Raw genomic sequence first — 14,325 nt, 5'->3', positions numbered from 1 at the left:
TTCAGTGAGACGAGCAGGATGCACATTGTAAGCGGAGAGCTAAGGCTCTGTGTGCAAGGGCATGACAAAAAATAAATACAGTGATAATACACGAGGGGAAAAAAAGAGCAGAGGTCTCTAAGCAAGCTTTTGTGTGTTATCTCCAGCAAGCTCATAAGAGAATTCACAGCATGAATTTGTGTATGTGTGTGATCATTGGCTTGGGTGTGTAGGCTTTAAAGTCTGGTACAAATTGTATTTGTTAGTATTGCCTCTTGTCCTAAATTCTATCCAGAAAGTGAGATCTTGAAGCTATGATAGTTTCTTGTTCCATTTATTTATTTATTTTAAAATCTTTTAAGTTTGTTACTCTTAAATGGAAAAGACACCAAAGCGGAGGAGAAGGAGCTCTGCCCATCAAAACAGGCCTATGGAAATATTCCTAGCTAAAATAAACAGAGCTTTATTGGGCACATTTAGGATTCAGTCAGGATGCAAAGGAGTACCCAACCCATAACAAGCTCAGCAGCTGCGAAGTTTGCTTTGCAGGCATTGTGTAAGAGATTCAGAAAATTAAGCTGTTAACAGGGATTCTGCTGCCACATTACGGTGGGTAAATATTGGGTATGCATAGTTATTTACCATAAAAGCAGAGGAACTTGAAATAAAATGGTCCGTTCGTAGTACAGTGTGAGCAAATGGAGGATACCTGACTCCAGTGCAAAATCCACGTACTGCCAGCCAGCCTATGCGAAACGCCTCAGTCCATCCTAGGGCAGAGAATTTTTGAACTGGTGTGCTAAAACTATCCCAGCCACGGTGCTTTATGATCTGAGCCAGGCTGCGTTCATGTTTTCTGAAGTCAAAATCTTGTCACATGTTAGCAGATGTTCTCCTTCTAGGCTTCCTTGAAATATTTGATTCTACAATATTCGTCGATTCAAATGGACCAGAAAGTGGTGTAAAGTTTTGTTCCTGTGTGCTGCAACCCTCTCTGTGCCTTGTTTGCAGAGATTATAAGTCTGCAGCAGCTGGGTTTTTAGGGACACTGTCCTGTAGCTTAAGCTCCTGGGGCTTCTGCTTTGGCCCTGGAGACCCTGGAAAAACTCTACAAATAAGATTTAGAATGAACATCTGAGCATTGCATTTTTCCATAAACTTGGTGTGACTTTCAGGACCTTTACTTCCATCACGATATGTGTTTTCCCAGCCTACCTCTATGCACTTTTCCCACTCCTCAGGTTTTGTTTGTTTGTTTGTTCGTTTTCTACCATCCCTGTTATGGTTTCTTGCCTTTGAGCCATGTCATTAGATATGATTACTCCTTTCTGCCTCATACAACACATCTGAGGGGGATGTCTGTACTATAAACGCTGATGTAAGAGCAGCTCATATAGAAGCTGTGAGGATTGCTTTAAAGTGGTTGCTCAGGTAGTACAGACTGTGCACGGCAGCACAGGGCAGCTTGGTGATGGGTGAGGTACTGCACTGTCAGCTGGCCACACTGCTTTGGCCGGGTGACACTCTTTGTAGAAATTTCTTAAAATGGACAGAGAAATATTTTATTAATAATAAAATAATTATTATTATTTTTAAAGTAGTATAGAGTTGTAGAAAAGCTTCACTGAAAGTCATCATCCACAGAATTATCTTTTTCATACCTAGTTTTCTTTTGGATTCTTGATTATTATTTTTTTTCTCAAGGCAGCTTCATGTACTTGTTAGGTGTTGGTGTTTAACCTTATTTTACATATACATGATCTGAGGAAAGTTCATTTACATGTTAAAGAAACTTTTCTCACTGGGGCAGTGCTCTCAGTGCTTTCTGAAGTGTCAGCCAGCAGCCAATCTCATTTCTATCAGATAAATGATAGAATTTGTCCATAGTTTCTCAGAAATCCCAGTCTCTGCTGGATATCTGTCTCTCCACTGCACCCCATTTTGTCACACTCCCAGCAATTCACTCTCACTTGGATAAGGCTGTGGCTGTTGGAGCCGTATTGTAAGAAAAATGCAACCCTGAAAGGGCTGTGAGCTAATGACTAAATCCTGCAGATGCACGTGTGTGGGTGTGCGTGTGTGTGCTCATTCAGAAGAGAAGCCCCTGCAACTCCAAACCTAGGAATGTCTTTAAGACTTAGACCCAGGTCATTGAAGTTCACAGCAATGGCCGTGGCTTTAGTCTTTTCATCAGTTTTTAAATGTTTGTGGGCTGTGGCCCTGAACAGATAGGGGATAAAAACATCTGAGCAGCGTGTTCTTTCTCTACACCCATCCCATTTTCTTTCCTGCTGTAGTCCTTGCTTCTTTGCCTTGGTTTGCTTCAGTCTTTCTGATTACTCCCTTTCACTGCATGTTCTGTTATCAACCTTATCCTAGTTTCTATCATTGCTTTTAAATCCTGCCTATATTATTATTCACTTTTCTCATCCCACTTTGAAGGTTATTTTTAATGAGGGATAATTAACATTACCATTAGTGATGATATTTCGTGTGCTGTTATTCTGTTACAGATACCTTGTGTCTCTTTTCGTTGTTTTGAAGCATTCGTTTGAGATGATTGGCCCTACAAACTGTAAAAATTACTCATTTAAGGAGTCAAGTTGGTTTCAGAACTGTTCATTTCAGTAAGCTTTAGTGTCTGTGAAAAGGTTGCCACGACTGAGTGCTTTTAATTTCTTCTGTGCATGTTTTCCAGTGTTCTCGTGTCATTAAGCCTTGTCTCTAACTTCTCCGAACCTCAATGTCTTTTGTGTTTGTTTTTTTTTTTAAAAAACAAAACAAAATGTAACTTCCAATGTAACTTCCCCTAAATCTCTTACTTTATCTTCTTCCATTGTTGTCATCATCCTGGTTCTGCGTGAAACTGCCTTGCCTCTTCAAAAGAAGTCAGTTGGTAGTTTCCAGTAATAACTGTAAGATAATTGCTGAAGCAAATAAAGGCAGATTGGCAGCAGTTTGTTTGGGATGAAAGACAATTGTAGTCTAAAGTGAGACCTGCAAGGCATGACATGTGGTCTAGGGCGTTAATCCGCAGATGGCCTACGCTACACAATGGAAATAAGGTCTCCTTCCATTAAAATCAATGACAAAACTTCCGTTTACTTAAATGGGAGAAGTAGCAAATCCACAATGTGTGTTTTGCAGAGTTACACACATCAAAGTAGAGTGATTCATACATTCAAACTTCCGTTTTAACCCTTTGAGGAAGGTATGCATTTTCTCGTTCAGTGCATATATAAGTTAGTATGCTAAGATTATTGGTGGCTCAGTTGGGAGAGCGTGGAGGTGAGCAGCGAGGTGCCAAGCTGTGCTCCTCCTTTTCCAAAGTCCCCAAATGTCGTCTTGCTCCATTCAGTTATTCCCCTTTTCCTCTTTCTCCCTCTCATAACTTTCTCTTTCGTAAGAGGAAGGGGAAGGCAGACTTTTATACAAAGCAGGTAAATAGAGCAAAATCTGCAAAACTTTAAGGCTGGTCATGGTGAAGAACTCTAGCTTTGACAGACAGTTCAGGTATTGTCCTCTTTTATTTAGGACCTTGAAGTGGAATATATGTAAAAAATGAAGCAATAAGTTATAGACAAGTGTTGGTGAGAAGCTGTGTTGGGGCTATGCCTACAGTGCTTCAGCTATGTCTGTCAGCTCCAGAAAAATTCTTTGCACTTTGTATAACCCTGTGCCCGTAAATGGAATTGTACGATAGAAGACTTGATTGAAATGGTTAATGAGATAAGAAATCTTTCAGGCAATCTAAGCTTCTGCAGTCCACATGGGGAGAATTGACCGATCCTTGTTCTGCTTCTCCCATAGAACACAAAAGGTTATGCATTTGCAATATTGAATCTTAAATTCTGTCTCCCTCTAAATCAAATCTGCATTTAGTTGAAAATGACAGTGTACCTTTAGTTGGAGAGCAATAACTTCAACAACCTTTGTTGGGATTTATGAATTAGCTTCTATCGCAAGGCAATACATGGTTAGTTAGAGCCCTGGGCTGGGATACTGTTAGCACTAGTGGCTGGGACAGCTGGAGTAAATCTGAATAGTATCAGTAGGAAAGACTGATCAAAGCTTCAGGTCATTTGCAGCTTTGTGCTTCCTTCTATGTATCAGGAATTTCTTGCTCTCTATCTTCTTTCATTTTTGTTTGCAATGTTTTTTGTTATGGTCAAAGAGGAACTGTAGCCTTCCAAGAGGTAAAGAAAAAATGAGGAAGCCCTGTAGTGACTAGCATGAGCAGATGACTGTTTAGATAATGAGGTTCATTAAATACGGTGCAGGTAGTGGTGCAATTGCCTTCGTCAGTCAAGTGGCCCTTTAGACGACTTTGGAGCCAGAATATTTCCTTTCATCGTCGGGGCTTTGTCGAGGTGCACTGTTGATTAGGAGCACACATGTCAGGCTGTCAGTGTGTGGAGTTGGGAAAGAATGTCTGAACAGACTCCCAGCAGGAAAATCACTGAGCTACACTTAACAGGTGAAATAAGGTGGGAACTGAGAGAGAAAACCACTGTTAATAGAAGGCAGCTGACTGGGGAAGAATAGTGGCAAAAATCCTTCTAATTATTATTTGTTTCATGATAGATGTCATCTTTTCTCACTGCATAGTAAGTGTCTTCTGAGGAAAGACAGTGCACAGTAAACTGAAAGTTGACTTTCTGCACCTTCACTGAGACTCTGCACCAGTCACTTTTGCAGACACTTGGGATGCTCTACGAAAGTCTTTTTGCAAGGTGCTTTTCTCCATTATACCTTTAGCAGGTAGAGTGACTGTCCTTGCAGACAGTGAGTACAATGGATACTGCTGTACTGTCTGGCTACTCACTAAACTTACACCTGAGGACGAGTCCTGAACAATATAAGGCAGTAGGACTTAAGTATTTAAAGTCAAGTCCAGTAATTTAAAACCAAAATGTCTGTTGTATGGCCTTGTGGTTTTCACTGCACGTCAAAAAAGAATGACCCACTAGCTGTAATTACTTCTTAAAAGAAAAACCAGGTGGCATTATTTTTCTAACACAGGGTCAGCCAAATGCAGAACTCACTGCTGAGGCAAGATGATGTGTCTGTGTTGGTGCAATTGCTCCTGGTCATATTACAGTATGCTTACAGGTCGTAAGGCTTTCTACCCATGGCTGGCAGGGCAGAGACTCCCTGTCTAGTGCTCACCTGTGCTGTCACATTCACGGGTTACTTTGTCATTTGGAAATACTGGCTTATGCCTAAAAGCGTTTCTGTTCCCTGTAATGCAGTTAGAACCAAAATTTCTCTGTGTAGTTGAGTTAGAAATACGAGCTATTGCAGACCAGACCACGGTCAAGTGTTGCCTATACTGAGACCCTCTTGTGGGATCTTTACTACAGATGTCTTAATCTCTGCTTGCTGCTGCTGACTTCTTTGGTTGTGCTGGCCCCTGTGTGCACTTCTGGCCGTGTCAGTTATTAGATTTCTAAATAACAAAAGCTCAAATGCAGAGAGCAATTCGAACCATTAGGCCACGTGCGTGGCAAGATAATGGCTATGGTGCACTTGAAGTGGAGGTGACTCTGTAGTCTTTGTAAGATACTGAGAACATGATGGCTGAAAAACCCTTCTTGTTAAATCACCCTCCGCCATCTGTGGCAAGCATGGCAGCTGAAGTGCTTTGCAGTGGCTTCCTACAGCTTCCCAGCGTGTGCTCCTGATTACACAGAGCCGAGCAGAAGCACAGTAGGCAGTGTGAAAGGCCTGGTGACTCCAGTGCTCGCTGCAGCAGGCGTGACGTGACGTGACCGTGGTACTGCCAGCTGTGGCAGTACTGGTAGGGTGGGCTGCTCCAAAGGATGAGGGTTTATACAGCAGCCCGGTTTTGGAGCGACATGATGGTGTTGGCTTTGTGCATGTTTCATGGAACAGCTTCTTCAAACGGCTCCTAGCTCTTATTTTAGTGCTATTTAGCAAAAAGTTTTCCTTTTAAGAAAGGATGTTACTGGTTCTTTTGAGTGCATCTATTTGCAGAAATGGTTTTCATTCTCATCTGCTTCCCCCTGCCCTCTTTTGTTTTGTGGTTTGCGTCTTTGGGTTTTTACTTTTGTTTGTTTGTGCCAAGACCTTTCTTTTCCTTCACAATTTGATTGATCCTCCTTCTTTCAATTCTGCGTTGGCTGGCTGTGCATGGAACCCCACCTGGCTTTAGCTGAGACAAAATCGACTGCACACAATTTCCCTCTGACAGCTTGTACAAGAGCAAACATTTCCGAAGAGCTGAAAGTCTAGAAATTCAATCAGCGGAAAACCTACTGTGTGGAACAGCTTTGCTAGTGCTACAGCTCCCTGCTGGGTAGAAAAGCAATCCAGTTACAATAAATCCTTAAGAGTGGAGTCATTTGGGTAAAAGGAAAAACAAAAGCTGGTTTATACAAACTGATTGAAGTCAGACGTTTTGACTTCCCATTGAAAAAGGAGTCAAGGCCTGGGCTGCTTGGTAATTTAAAGGGGAGATTGGCTCCTTTCATCTTTCTCTAGGGCAGAGTTCTTAATATTTCGCTTGTGGAAGAAATAGAAAGAGTTTTCAACTGAAGTTAAAGTATCTACTTTGATATTGATATTGATGCTATAGCTGACTATAAAACGAGTTGGTCCTGAATGCTCTGGCAAGAGGTGAACGCACAATTCTGTTTCCAGCCACTCTCATTTTCTTCTACTGCAGTTACAGAAATGTGAAACTAGGGTAAAACTGGGATCAAAATCAAGGCTTGCATGTCTTGCCAGGACAGCTTGGGCAACAGTTTGTGCTATGTTGCTGGTGTGTCATGAGCTTATGAAGCTGTTGACGCAATCTGGGCTGCCCGACAGACTCTTCTGACTGAAGTTGAGAGTTGTGCCTAGCGAGAGAGATCTGTTCTGTTTGTGTTAATTTTCTTTCATTGTTTAAAAGCAAGCAATTAAAAATTAGCAGCATTAAAAAACATTTGATATTAAAATAATGATATTAACTGAGATGCTAAAATGACTGTGATGAAATATTTCTCACATTTTTAAATATTTATATTTAAAAATTTAAATGAAGGTAGCTTAGGGTAATAAAGTCTCCTTGTCATTTTCCTTTATTTTAATAATTATTTGCACCACTCCTTTTTGGGTGTCTTTCTTACTGGAGCTTATTAAATGGACCAACAGGCTTGAATCAAAAAATCAAGGAAACAATCTTTTTAAAGTCAACTGAGCAAAGTGAACTGACTGGAAATGCTGAAGTTTCCTTCCTCTTTTAATGCTTTTCAGGTGTTTGCATAAGACTAGGTAAAACTTTTCTGGGCAAAAGCGAATTTTAAGATGCTGCTGTGCCTTTAATGGCTGCATGGGGTCAGCCAAGCCTGCTGCTCTGCATATATCTGCATTCAACTGTCATCCCTCCTCCCTCCACTCCCAAATGTGTCTGGTCCTCATGGAAAATATTAAAAATTGTATAAACATTGTAAAGGATTTCCAGTGGCCTTTCTGTTTAAATAAGATGTTATAAATCATAGCAAATGAGTACAAAACCTTGCCACAAAGATGGAGTTAAGCTGGTTTTTAAAAATAGAGTAAGGCAGGATGGTAACCTGATAAGACTCTTAAAACTGCAATTTGTGTCACTTGCTAGTCACAACCACATGAAGACTTTGTGGGCCTGTGATGAAACTGAAGTACCCTGAGTTTCTCTTCCAGCTTTCTCCTACTCTCTATGGGAAGGGAAAGTGGCTGTCGATCCCAAGTGATGCCACTTTCGTCAAAGTGTTTCGTGCTAGTCTTGGAGTCGTGTTACCTATGCCACCTGTTTAAAGGGGGGCTGTGCCCTTCCAAGGGGAGCAAACTGAGGACTTGCTAGCCCTAGTGATGCGCTCAGAACATGGAAATGGTGCTCTTACAGTTTTTGACAACATCCAATACCCTTGGTTTGATTGGCTTCTCACAGTGCTGGTTTTGGCCTCTCCTGTTTTGTGTGAAGTTTGATGCCAAGACCAGCTTTTGTCAGGTACACACATTGTATCTGAAATCATACATACCATCATGCCTGGAGATGGATCTCTGACATTCAGAGTTAATTTTGGAGTACTTGTGCACTTGTGAAACCTGGACCAGAAGATCCAGTTTGGTTGCCCAAGACCTGTGCACTCATCTTTCTCTGGTCTTGGTCACTGCAAGAAGAAAACATGAAAGCTGCTCCAGATAGCAGTGCCTGGTGGGATCTTCTCCGCTGCAAGCACCTGCAGGTGGCAAGGAATAAATCCCTGCATACCCTTTGGAGTGCCTCTGCCTGGGCCAGGGGAGGGTTTGTGGGTCTTCATAGCACTGGTAGGCACAGGCAGTGGTCTCTGCTAGAGTATACTGCAGAAGAGTAGTAGATAACAGTAATACTTGTTGATGGAAGTAGTGGAACAAGGGGAAGAAAAGGCATTGAAAGAGGTCCTAAAATATTAGCACCCATAGTTCTTCAGAAACCCAGGCTTGACTTTGTCATTGCAAGATAAATTCCTTTGGTTTAGGCCAGAGAACTGCTTGTGTATTCTGTGAGACTGGATTATATTTTTCTATCAGCGTTTCTTGAGAGGAAGCTTAATGTTTGACAAAGTTGATCTTTTTTGGTTTTTTTGTTTCTATTCTCCTTGCAATGTAACAAACAAACATACACACTCCAACACACACACTTGATCAGAAACCCAAACGTTTTCCCTGAAATGGTGAAAACCAGCTATAAAAGCCCTTCCAAGGTCTTTGAATGTCTCTGGGCATCATTCTGCCCGGTTCAGGAGACAAAACCATACCAATGGTCCAATGCTCAGAGTTTTGCATGTCCATAATTTCAGAGTTGCATCAAAATGAGGACCTGCTCCATCATGACAGACTGAAGTAGTTTGGTTTTTTCTCCTATCTTGTGTGTATCGGCAGAAGTCCTGTTTGAGGAAGATACGCACACCTGAAAGATTTCTGTCTAGACCTTTAGTGTTCAGGGGGACACAGCTGAAAAAACATTGATGGTATCGTTGGCAATTAAAAAAAAAGAAAGCGTTTGGGAAAAATTTAAAGAATTTTAACTGCTTTTAATTTGGTTGAGATTGGAAAGGAATTATGAGTTTCTGAGAGTGATCAGTACTGCTGGGCCCCTAGTGTTGAGACCATTTAAAGGAGATGCACTTGAAAGGTTTTGTGCTCTGGCTTGTCTATAAGTTGGGGTTTTTATTTGATAAATTCCATCAAGGTTACTAAAAAGCTGGGTGTATCAGTTCCTCTGTAGTTAACGTTTTGAGTATAGAAAGTAGAAACATAGCTTGAGGTCAAGACCATGGCTATAGGTGCAGATTTCTAAGTCTTTATTCAGGCAAAGCATCACCAGCTTTAGGAGGAACCTCAGACTGTAATCCTGTTATTTTTTAATGTAAAGCCTCAGTTGTGGTGCTGCTGCTGTGTGCTGCTTCTTATGCTGGGGACACTCCAGCTCCTGCTGTGAATAGCCACTGTAAGTGATAGTTACTAAGTTTTTTCTGATGTTTTTGGTGTGGTTTTTTTTTTTTCTTCTTACCCTCATTTGCTGTTTTTTTTTTCATCCAAAAGGAAAAATTATTTTGCTGTCACAAAATAGTTACAATAGGGCTCAGCTGAAACTAAAACCAGGCCATTGCATTTATTTTGTATCGTGTATTTCATTCCCCTCACTCTCTTCTGGTATATGTGAGACAGAAGGAGCACGTAATTAACCCACACTGGAATATGCTCTTTGACAGTTGTCAAACACATGGGCCAAACCCAGAGTGTACTCCGGCCATTCCTGACCCGAGTGCTGCATCCCGGTGTCTCAGAACCTGCGGTGTGACGGAGGCTGGAGCGTTGCCACAGTGCAGCCATGTGGTGCAGGTGGTTCTGGTAGGGCTTCACAGCCCGTCCACACACTGAACAGTCCTCTTAGTCCTGATACGTTGGCATGTTTCAAGGAATTAGAACCTAGATCTTACAGGTGTACTCTTTGGAGAGTTTAGTAAGCTTTGGCATTTATGGAGTAGAGTTTTAAATCTTCTCATTCCACGCATTTAGCCCTAAGGGCTCGGGAATGTTTTCTACTTCCATACTGTCCCCTGTCTTCTCCTGATGTTTTCCATCTTGGCCCCACTCTGCCACTGTGGAAGTCTCTGTCGTCAGACTAGATTTGAGTTACCTGAGCAGCTCTGCCCTCTGCTCTGCTGCTGAAGTTTCCTGCCGCCCTGAAATGTGGTGGATGACCTCAGTAATATGGTATTTTACTGACAAAGCCACAAGGCTTGAGGACGCCTTCCTTGTTATATCCTAGAGGAAATGACCCATCCCCAAACAGTGAGGCAGGGGAGATAATAAGGAATCATTTTGCGAGGAACCACGTTTTATACTGAACAAATCCGATAGAAGATTTTAGTTCTGGTTTTCCTAAGGTGTTTACCAGTGTGTTTGGGGGATGATTATTCTGGAAAGGAGGGGTGCATGGGAGTAGCAGCAGCTGAAGCGAGGGGAACTACTGAGCTGCTGCAAGGAAAATTTTTATGCGGATGAGAGTGGATGCAAACCGTGGTGCTTGGAAATGAGCAGCAGAAAAAACCTAATCCTAATAATACCTAATGTGGTACTATGGTGCTATGGTTTGTGTTTGAACCATTCAGAAAAAGAGACCATGCGTTGTTGCTGCTGGAGAAGTAGCACTGGCTAGTTGTTTAGGGTTTTTTCCCCTCTTCCATCTAAACCTCTGGAAAAAATCAAGCAGAACACATCTGTTTTTTTAAAACCCTTGAAAGTCTTTACATTTTACTTGTAAGATGCGATGCCTGTGATTGTGTAGTGGGATAGATTCCCCCTGCGCCCCTCTTAAAATTTTTTTTCTCATCGTTACTTGTTTTGTGCGAAATCTGCAGATCGCTGGTGGGAACTTAATACAGACTTTTATCCAATAACTGAAGTGGTGAATTTTTAGGAGTTTGTGTATGACAGGGAGAAGGAATTTAACATCGTCGTTACATTTTTTTGTTTGTTTTGATTTGATATTCATCCCAACGGAGGGCAGAGCACCACCGAGAGAGGTGCTGCCAGGTGTGGCTTCCTACTGCTTTCTAATTCTGTGATCACAGAATGTCCGATTCCACAGTCCCTGCACAGACAAGTCTCCCACAGATTTCAATGGGAAATTTGCCTGCATCAGGGATAAAAGAGCGGGCCCCAAGTTGTGTACAATGATGCAATCTGATCCTCCTGCTGTGGAAATTGATGTAATCGCATTCTCGCCCTCCCCCCCTTCTCCCTACCAACCCCTGGTGACTCCTGGGGGGCTTCTCACCAAACGGAGAGGAGGATGCAGCTGTGTGCTGAAGCAGCAGGGGAGGGGACCTGCTAGAAAAATTTATGAAAGGTTGCATCCTAGATGTAACCCTAGAAAACGGCTAAGGGCACGGACCTGCCTGCCTTGAAAGATGCCATCACCTGCTTTGGCTAAAGGAGCAAATGTTTCTTCTCTGTAATTGTGACATTCATGACATGTCCTCCTGCATACCTTGGAAGGCTGGATTAACGCGCTCCGTGAGTCGAGCGGTCTCATCGCTGCCTGCGTTGGCTCCGTGCAGAGGGCCAGGAGCTTTTTTTAGGGCTCTCTGTATGGTTACTGTTGACAGTCTCCACTTTTCAGCGGTGCTTTTGTGCCCTGGCACCGTGCGGGTTGCTTGGGAATATCGGACCTCGAGAATGTTGTGCTTTGTTCCTGGGCGAGCCAGGCGACCTCTCTGATGCTTCCCTCTGCCTTGCCATTTATATAGGGGTCGGTTTTATTTTTTTTCCTTTGGGAATTCTAGACTCAGCTGAATTTGTTCTGTGTTTTGCGGAAGAAAGAGCTTGTTAAAGAATTCCCTGATGACTTTGAAGTGAACTATTTGTTTTCTCTCAAGGGTTATTCAGTGTAGCCGTTTGCCCCCTCTCCTCTGTTTTTTCACCCCAGTGTTTCCTGAGCTACAAGCATTCTTGGAATATATTAGTTGTAATGAGTTATGTGGGCATCAAAAGTTTTCTTTGAAACTATATGGCATCAACATCTGTTAGCTCTTAGAGAACAGAGACGCAGACAAAGGGGTGATGGGGGGAGGGAGGAAAAAGATATTAAATTCTGGAGTATGAAGTCTCCGTCTCAAAGGCTCAGGGGGAGGGGAAGGGGAAATCTGCTAAACTCCGTGGCTTTGATGTGGTCCTCTGGCCCTGCGATTCCTTTTATGGGAATGTGCGTGGCAGACGGTCCCGGTCCCGCAGAGCAGAGCCGCGTCCCTGCCCGCCCAGGCGCTCCCTCCCAGCCGCCTGCCCAGCCTGCGGCATCAATCCTGCCACGGCCCTTGGTGCTACAGTAACATTTGCAAGGAAAATGCTGTGTGCTCAATTTTCAGCTATTGCAATGAGGAATTGAAATGCCTAATAATGGAGGTAACTCTTAAATAATTTTTTTTTTTTTTTTTAAAAAAAAGGTTTAGAAGTGAACTTTTTATTTGCTTGTAATCCTCCTGACCCTGTGGGTCAACATGCAACTGTTCATCTAAATCAGGTTTTTAAATGGTGTGTGTCTGTGGGGTTTTATTGCCTGTAATTAAAAAACACGTGTCTGTTTCTGTGTGCGCAGCATCAATCAGCATCCAGGCATGATCACTGGTGCTGTACTACTTACAGGAATGTGTGGGGACGGGTTCTGCTTTTTCTTTTATCTCTTTCTGCAGAGCCTCACAGTGTTTGTCCTACGTGCCAGGGAGCAGAGGAAAAGGGTAAAAGAAACCTCCATGTCTGCCTTTTGCTCTTGTTGGCTCTGTTTTTAGCCATAATGCTGGTGGCATTGTGCTTCACTGTGACTTCCTGGCCCGTTAAAACCCTGACCAGTTATAAAATGATTAGTTGACATACCTGGGCTTTGGGGACAAAGAGGTGGTTTAAAAAGGAATGTGAACCATCTGTTTTGCCAGCACCTCCTGTTGACAGATTTATGGATCAACATTAGCATATGTGTCCAGGGTCACACACCTGTGCTTCCTAACAAGGTAATATTATTTAGCAGGGTATGGTTTTGTCCTCAGGATTCAAAGCTCTTGCAAAGGTGGGCATCAAGAATTCTGTTTTACAGTTGAAAAACGAAGGCACAGAGAGATTTAAGTGACTTACCCTACACCACACAGTGAGTCTGTGGTGGAGCAGTTATTGAATCCAGGTTTCCTCCAGCTGCATAAATATACGTCATCCATTAGTAGGAAAAGACGTAGAGCTATAAACATAATAGAGGAGCATTGATTATCATTCTAGGGGAGCTTTAAGCCCTTGTGCTCTATTAAAACCTGTGCCATGTAGGAAGACACAAGCTATTATCACAAGAAGGGTTCAGAATGTGATACGTTAAATTTGTAACAATCACTGAAGTCGTTGGAAAGAGTACTCTTCATTTCAGTGATGACATCTTAAATGAGCAAGTTATTCTGTAGTCAAGATCTGTAGCCATTTTCTGCATGCTTTTTTCTCAGTGTGTGCCTGGGTAAAATCATCTCAGTGCACTTAAGTCTGTTTGTTAAAGAGTTTCTTGGTAACCAAATCTATCATGGAAGGAAGTTGAACAGAAAATCGGATTTATTACATAGCTATACCCATCTGTCTGCTGTGGTGAGGAAGCCCGAAATAAGCAATTTGAAGGAGTTACTGAGCTTCTTCAGACTGAAAGTTAGATGAAGATTTGTTCTCTTTCATTCAAGTCCTTAGACTTGTTCATCAGTATAATCTGTGTTGAAGATAAGATCTTGGGGGTCATGGGACAATTGATTTTGCAGTTAGCAAAGAGGTCAGAGGACAGCTAGAAGAGCAAAGTAAGGTAAGTATCCTTCTGAAGTAGCTTCAAAGTGAATTTAAATATAGCAAAAAGTAATTTCTTCTTTCAGTCCTATTTAGTCTCAAAGACTGATGATCTTTTCTAGCTGGAGATGGTTTGATCCTTCAGTTGGAAAATAACTGCTGAATCCATAGGTCCATTCATACAGTTGCTTTCAATTGTATGATCTCTCATCTGGCAGAAGTCCTCGAAAAACTGTGTCTCACCTTAAAAAGTAGAAACTATAATAGTTCCAGAATTCCAATAATAGTGTTAATTGAAGATACCACTTTGCAACACCTAGCAAGAGTTTCTAAAGATCCATGAAATCCAGGGCGAAAACATCGTAGAAACAGTAATGTTCTGTCTTTGAACTAGAATGATCTATATGAAGCTGACCCCTAAATGGATCATCTTTTCTTCTATAGATTTTTTTTTTTTTTTGTATACAGGATAGAAATAGATATATATTTACTAGCATGCCTACCTTCCACAGC

General features: G+C 42.1%; 1 protein-coding gene across 1 annotated transcript in view; it reads left to right on the top strand.

Annotated features, from left to right (window-relative positions):
- NKD1 (NKD inhibitor of Wnt signaling pathway 1) overlaps window positions 1-14,325 on the top strand; it is a 107,711-nt gene that overhangs the window by 47,786 nt on the left and 45,600 nt on the right.

Source organism: Tauraco erythrolophus, chromosome 15 (assembly GCF_009769465.1).
Source record: "Tauraco erythrolophus isolate bTauEry1 chromosome 15, bTauEry1.pri, whole genome shotgun sequence".
Taxonomy (NCBI): Eukaryota; Metazoa; Chordata; class Aves; order Musophagiformes; family Musophagidae; genus Tauraco; species Tauraco erythrolophus.
Note: the sequence above shows the minus strand (reverse complement) of the source record. Positions and strands in the feature narration are given on the sequence as shown.